At 39.6% G+C, this 6,954-nt stretch overlaps 1 non-coding gene across 1 annotated transcript; it reads right to left on the bottom strand.

Moving 5' to 3' along the window:
- Positions 1–1,252: 1,252 nt before the first annotated feature.
- LOC126425525 (U4 spliceosomal RNA) lies at positions 1,253–1,394 on the bottom strand. Its single transcript, XR_007576370.1, has one exon. It is a non-coding gene; the product is annotated as a U4 spliceosomal RNA (small nuclear RNA).
- Positions 1,395–6,954: the final 5,560 nt, after the last annotated feature.

Raw genomic sequence — 6,954 nt, 5'->3', positions numbered from 1 at the left:
GTTTTCCCCTGTCTTTAATCATTTGTAATGAAATGCCATCATGTTCTCTCAGTTTATCTGTATTCACACATTTAACAGCTTTAAGTGTGTCATTTGGCTATCAAAAAATTCACGGACAGATTCCAGAGTGTGCTGTAGCTGCCTTTTCATATTCTAAGAAAGTCCTTTGTGAATAAGCAAAGTTGACCAAGAAGTGACACCAAAGAATACAGTAAATTTAAAGTTTGAAAAATAAACAGGATTCCATGTTTCAATGTCAGTGAAAGCTATCTGCTTGCATTTCTCCAGTATTCCACCAATAAACTGAAGTCTACCACCTACTTTACCCACAACTGAGCCTATGTGATAATTAAACATTTCACATCCCAGGTATTTTATGAGTTGACCAATTCCATCTGTGACTCATTGATATTATGGTTATAAGATATCACTTTTTTGTTAAGTGCACAATTTTAAATTGCATACACCAGCACTTACTATCTGTACAAAATCCTGAGTGCTACTTCTAAGAGAGCTCTCTGTCCACCTTCAGTCCTAAGAATTTAAAATGTTTGCCATCAATGATTATTTGACCACACTGTGTCACTTAAAAATGTAGCTTCGACAAGTGTTTTGTTGCAGTTAAGCATTAACTGATTTTCTGTGGACCTTGAGGTAATTTTATCTTCTGCCCTATTTGCTAAATTATGTATGTTACTCTCCACATCTATAACGTTAAAGATAAAACTATATCAATTTTCATTGGTTTTTCCTTTGTAAGGTTACTGCATTTAATTTAAGAGAATTTTTCATGGTATGTGTTTCACTTTTTTTTACAAAGCGTCTTCTGTGTTCATTGGTGTTTCTGCCTCTTGTTCACATTTTCTGCAAACCACTGCTTTTTCCTTCACTGTTAATGGAGCTTGAGTTTGAAAGAGAATTCATCATACATACGTTCTTCACAGTTTTTGAACGCACTTTATCTTACACTGCATTGGAAGAATTGGAATAACACAAATACTGAGCTAGAGAAAGTGCTTTCAAAAAATGCAAAAAATGGCCATGTGTATATGTATGAGGCATGCTGAAAAGTAATGCCTCCTAATTTTTTGTTTTGTTCTCAATATTGGTTGAGGCATTACGTGTCATGCACATTACTCGGTTGACTTTCCTAATTCACTGATGCTAGCTGCAGCCCTCTCCCGTAAGAGGGCTCTCAATTGGCAGTGTCTAATGTAACTATGTTGGCGCATGAGAAACAGCAAGCTGTGGTAATTTTTTTTTATTTTAACAAAAATTGCCCGAGAGACAGTATTTCACGTCTCTTTGGTGGGGTATTGGTAAAAGCCCACAACAAGCAATAACCACACCTCAGTCTTACCTCACTGGTCACGACAATGCCACTGTACAAATGTAACAGTGAGCTGTAATACAAATTTCTAACCACAGACAACATGACTTCAATCGAAAAGTGAAGAGGAATGAATCCTGTGTATGGTAATGAGGGCATGCCACACATGAATTTTGCTGCATCTGAAACAAATTGATGCCTTGTGTTCACTGTCATTACTGGTCTTTCATTACTGTCCTAATCTGACCCATCCAATATTCATTTGTTTCCAAAATCTAAAGAACACTTTCAAGGACTTCATTCTGATAGTGATCAGTGTAAGCAGATGTGAAGTTGGTTGTGATTCCGTCAACAATGTCAAACGTTATACAATGACAGTATCAACAAACTGGTCACTCATTGTTGCCAGAGTGACTCTGTTGAGATATGAACCTGTAGACGTGAAGAACAAATATACTTATTGTCAGTAATGGTTGTTCATTTAAAAAGTTTTAAGTTTTCTTCCATGTAAAGAAACTGGAGGCATTATTTTTTAGCATTTGTACAATGAAGCTTCTCTTCACCTCAACCTCTATGCAGTGGGTTGCAGAATATGTGAACAAGAGGCAAAACCACCAGTGACCACTGACGATGTTTTGTAAATAAAAGCAAAATCTATCTAGTGTACAATCTCTTTAATTAATTGCAGTAAGCTTAAGATAGAGAAACCAACTGATTTTAACAGCTGCTGCAGAAGATGGCCATGCAAATGGACATAAAACCATTGTAGCTTACCTTCTGTAGAAGTTATACATAGCATGGATGAGAGAAACATGGTGGCAGCTTTGGAACTCACCTGTAACAAATATCAAACAAGAAACATGTAGTTTGTTGTGTAACACCAAAATGTCACAAGAAAGATAAGTAAAAGCAACTGACTGGAAGATTTTCCATTGCAGCAGCTATTAGTTTATTAGTTATTAGCTGAAATCACTGTTCAAATAAAAAATATGTTACCAGTTGAGAAATACACTATTGGAAAATAAAAAATAAAGATCCTGAAGCAATGAGCCCACATTAACCAAAGGTATAGCCAGGGTGGTTGTGTGACAGTAGGGGAGAGTATTGGGCCTTGGAACACTTTCCAAAGTTTTGCTTCTAGCCAGCGCACCGTAATATAAGTTTGATATACTTTCTTATTCAATTTTGAAATGATAGCATTCAACTCATGTGTGCTACAGTCTTTTTCTGAAATGACAAAAATTACTTCGTGAATGTATGGTTTCTCCAAATGTGGAAAACTGTACCTGGTGGTAGTAAAGCTGTGATGTCCAGATACGAGTAATGCTCAGAGAGCTCAGTTGTTAGAGCACTTGCCCATGAAAGGCAAATGTCCAAGCTTCCAGTCCTGATCTGCCAACCAGTTTTAATTTAACCAGGAAGTTTACTATCAGTGTACAATAAGCCACATAGTGAAAATTCATTATAAGTATTGTTCCTAGGTACAATATGGTCATGTCATTGGAACAAATATCCTGTTCAAATTGAGAAGTGTTGCAGTTGAGAAGATCTTGTCAGTACTGTATTTGATAGTGCATGTGTTGCTTTAGTACTTTACTACACATCACCAATCAGTGAGTAAAATCAAATTAAGTAGTAGGGTTACAACCTAAAACTTTTCAAACTTAAGCTATTGGCAACTAACACAAGTTTCCATTTTCAAGACAGAGCACATAATTAGCACGTTAAAGAGACTCATTTCATTAATACATGTGACATGTTTTATGGTGTCACAGAAGATTTCCTTCCGTGTAAAGGTATAAGATGGTGCATGACTGACAAAGTACGGCTTTGTTGCTCATTCTTCATATTTTTTTAATTAATTCATTCCATTTAATAAGGAATTCTGCTTGTTGGGCCTTTATTTATCTCGTTTCCGCTGGGTTTTCTTTTATCTTTTTTCCTCTCTTTGAAGGCCAAGGCCATCCTATCCTTTAGTGCATTCATAGCTGCTAAGAATATTTGCATATCTAAATTTCTTTCTATGAATAAGTGGTGTCTGTTCTATCGGACATGACCTAAAGAACAGACACCACACGGAATCTGCTGCAACAGTATGTACGAGGGTTGGAACTTTAACAATGGCAACTATATATTTACAGCTCGTACAAAATAGGTACGTGTTTCTAAGTTTTACTGACCTTGGTATAACAATCATGTACGAAAGGTACTACGGAAACAAAGAAAGCTTCATCATAGGTTTAAGAGTAGTCGAATCATAGCTGATAAGGAAAAGCTGAGCGAAGCGAAAAAGGGCGTAAAGAGAGCAATGAGAGAAGCATTCAACGAATTCGAACATAAAACATTGGCAAACAATCTAAACAAGAACCCTAAAAAGTTTTGGTCATATGTAAAATCGGTAAGCGGATCTAAATCCCCTATTCAGTCACTCGTTGACCACGATGGAACCGAAACAAAGGACGACCGAAGAAAGACAGAAATACTGAATTCAGTGTTCCGAAACTGTTTCACTGCGGAAAATCGTAACACGGTCCCTGACTTCAGCCGTCGCACGGACGCCAAAATGGAAAATATTGAAATAAACGATATCGGAATTGAAAAACAACTGCTATCACTTAGTAGCGGAAAAGCATCCGGACCAGACGAGATACCCTTAAGATTCTACAGTGATTATGCTAAAGAACTTGCCCCCTTTCTATCAGCAATTTATCGTAGATCGCTGGAAGAACGTAAAGTACCTAGCGACTGGAAGAAAGCGCAGGTCGTTCCCATTTTCAAGAAGGGTCATAAATCAGATGCGAATAATTATAGGCCTATTTCGCTTACGTCAATCTGTTGTAGAATAATGGAACATGTTTTGTGTTCTCGTATTATGACGTTCTTAGATAATACAAATCTCCTTCATCATAACCAACATGGATTCCGCAAACAGAGATCATGTGAAACTCAGCTCGCCCTATTTGCCCAAGAAATTCACAGTGCCGTAGACACTGGCGAGCAGATTGATGCCGTATTCCTGGACTTCAGGAAGGCATTTGATACGGTTCCGCACTTACGTTTAGTGAAAAAAATACGAGCTTACGGAATATCGGACCAGGTTTGTGATTGGATTCAGGATTTCCTAGAAGAAAGAACACAACATGTCATTCTTAACGGTTCAAAATCTGCAGATGTAGAGGTAATTTCGGGAGTACCGCAGGGAAGCGTGATAGGACCTTTATTGTTTACAATATACATAAATGACTTAGTTGACAACATCGGTAGCTCCGTGAGGCTATTTGCAGATGACACGGTTGTCTACAAGAAAGTAGCAACATCAGAAGACTCGTACGTACTCCAGGAGGACCTGCAGAGGATTAATGCATGGTGCGACAGCTGGCAGCTTTCCCTAAACGTAGATAAATGTAATATAATGCGCATACATAGGGGCAGAAATCCATTCCAGTACGATTATGCCATAGGTGGTAAATCATTGGAAGCGGTAACGACCGTAAAATACTTAGGAGTTACTATCCGGAGCGATCTGAAGTGGAATGATCACATAAAACAAATAGTGGGAAAAGCAGGCGCCAGGTTGAGATTCATAGGAAGAATTCTAAGAAAATGTGACTCATCGACGAAAGAAGTAGCTTACAAAACGCTTGTTCGTCCGATTCTTGAGTATTGCTCATCAGTATGGGACCCTTACCAGGTTGGATTAATAGAAGAGATAGACATGATCCAGCGAAAAGCAGCGCGATTCGTCATGGGGACATTTAGTCAGCGCGAGAGCGTTACGGAGATGCTGAACAAGCTCCAGTGGCGGACACTTCAAGAAAGGCGTTACGCAATACGGAGAGGTTTATTATCGAAATTACGAGAGAGCACATTCCGGGAAGAGATGGGCAACATATTACTACCGCCCACATATATCTCGCGTAATGATCACAACGAAAAGATCCGAGAAATTAGAGCAAATACGGAGACTTACAAGCAGTCGTTCTTTCCACGCACAATTCGTGAATGGAACAGGGAAGGGGGGATCAGATAGTGGTACAATAAGTACCCTCCGCCACACACCGTAAGGTGGCTCGCGGAGTATAGATGTAGATGTAGATGTAGACCTTCAAAGTAGCCACCAGCATTGTCTATAACCCGTTGCCAGCGATTTGGAAGTGGTAGGATACTCTTAGCAGTGCCAGTTGTGTTGACAGTTCGAGCGGCACGGTCTATTGCCCGATGAATTTGTAGCAGTTCTGAAGCGAATGCCGTGACGTGTTTCCTTCAGTTCAGAAATCGAGTTGAACTTTGGAGGGTTTAAGTCAGGGGAGCACAGTAGGTGGTATAGCACTTAGCAGCCCCATCAGTCACACAAACCAGCAACAGCTTGCATTGTACATGCTTGAGCATTGTCCTGCAAAATGATGGTCAGGTTCTTCAGAAAGTGTCATCACTTCTGTCTCTAAGCTGGTCGTAGGTTGTGTTCCAAAAATGAACAGCATAGAGAGTGATTTCTAAACTGAAGGAAACACTTCACGGCATTCACTTCAGAACTGCTACAAATTCTTCAGGCCATAGACTACACCGCCCAAACTGCCAACACAACTGACACTCCTAAGAGTATCCTACGACTTCCACATTGCTGGCAACTCCTTTCAAGGTCAGTAAAACTTTGAAACATGCATCTATTTTGTACGAGCTGTAAATAAATAGTTGCCACCATTAAAGTTCTGACCCTCGTATTATGTAAACTGATGGTGAAGGGGGAGAAAGTAAAGGAAAGGAACTCGTGATGTGAGCTGCTTCATGACTTTATGGGGGTTAGCAGTGCTGAGTGAGTATGGGTGCAAGATCAGGATTCGAACTTGGGACCTTCTGCTTACCAGGCAGTTGCATTAACTGAAGCGCCACCTCGACACAGTTTTTACCGCAATTGCGAGGGCTATCTAGATACGTGCCTCGGTCGACCCACATTCCCACCTAGCACCATGTAGCCACTGTTTCTGTTGATGTCCTCCATGCTCGCTACTTTATGAGGTCGAATGTAAATGTGCATCAGCACTGAAGGTGGTGGATTCATGGTCCATCGAGACAACTGTTATATGCCATCGGTTAACACAACTGCATAGTATACAGGAGGTCCTGGGTTCGAATCTCGGTCTGGCTCACATTTTCCCTTAGCACTGCTGACTGTGCATAAAACCCCGAAGCAACTGACATCATGAACTCCTTTGCTTCTCTTAACTTTCATCCCCCTTTACCTTCAATTTATATAAATCCCTTTCCCCTCTAGTATGCATCTTAATTCATTCCTTTTTTGCTTTCTTCCTTTTACTTGGTAGGCTTTCTTATCTCATTCATCAGATTGGTATACTACTATATTTCACATTCTGTTAAGGAACAGTCTCTTCAAAGAGGGGCAAAAGGCGTGATGAATTTCTATGGTGTAAGACAAATTGTGAAAGTGCCACCAGTTAGTTAAGGTAAGTGACGAAATTTCTTTCTTGGCTTTACCAGTCTGGAATGTAACTTTCATCAGACAGCTTTTTTACATTTAAGAAACTAATTCCTGGTCATCTGTTTACGCATTTGAAAACCACTGGGTCATACAATGATCTCGTCTCAGACCTTTTCTGTATGTCTAT

This window comes from Schistocerca serialis, chromosome 10, assembly GCF_023864345.2.
Source record: "Schistocerca serialis cubense isolate TAMUIC-IGC-003099 chromosome 10, iqSchSeri2.2, whole genome shotgun sequence".
Lineage (NCBI taxonomy): Eukaryota > Metazoa > Arthropoda > Insecta > Orthoptera > Acrididae > Schistocerca > Schistocerca serialis.
This window is presented reverse-complemented; position numbering and strand designations above follow the sequence as displayed.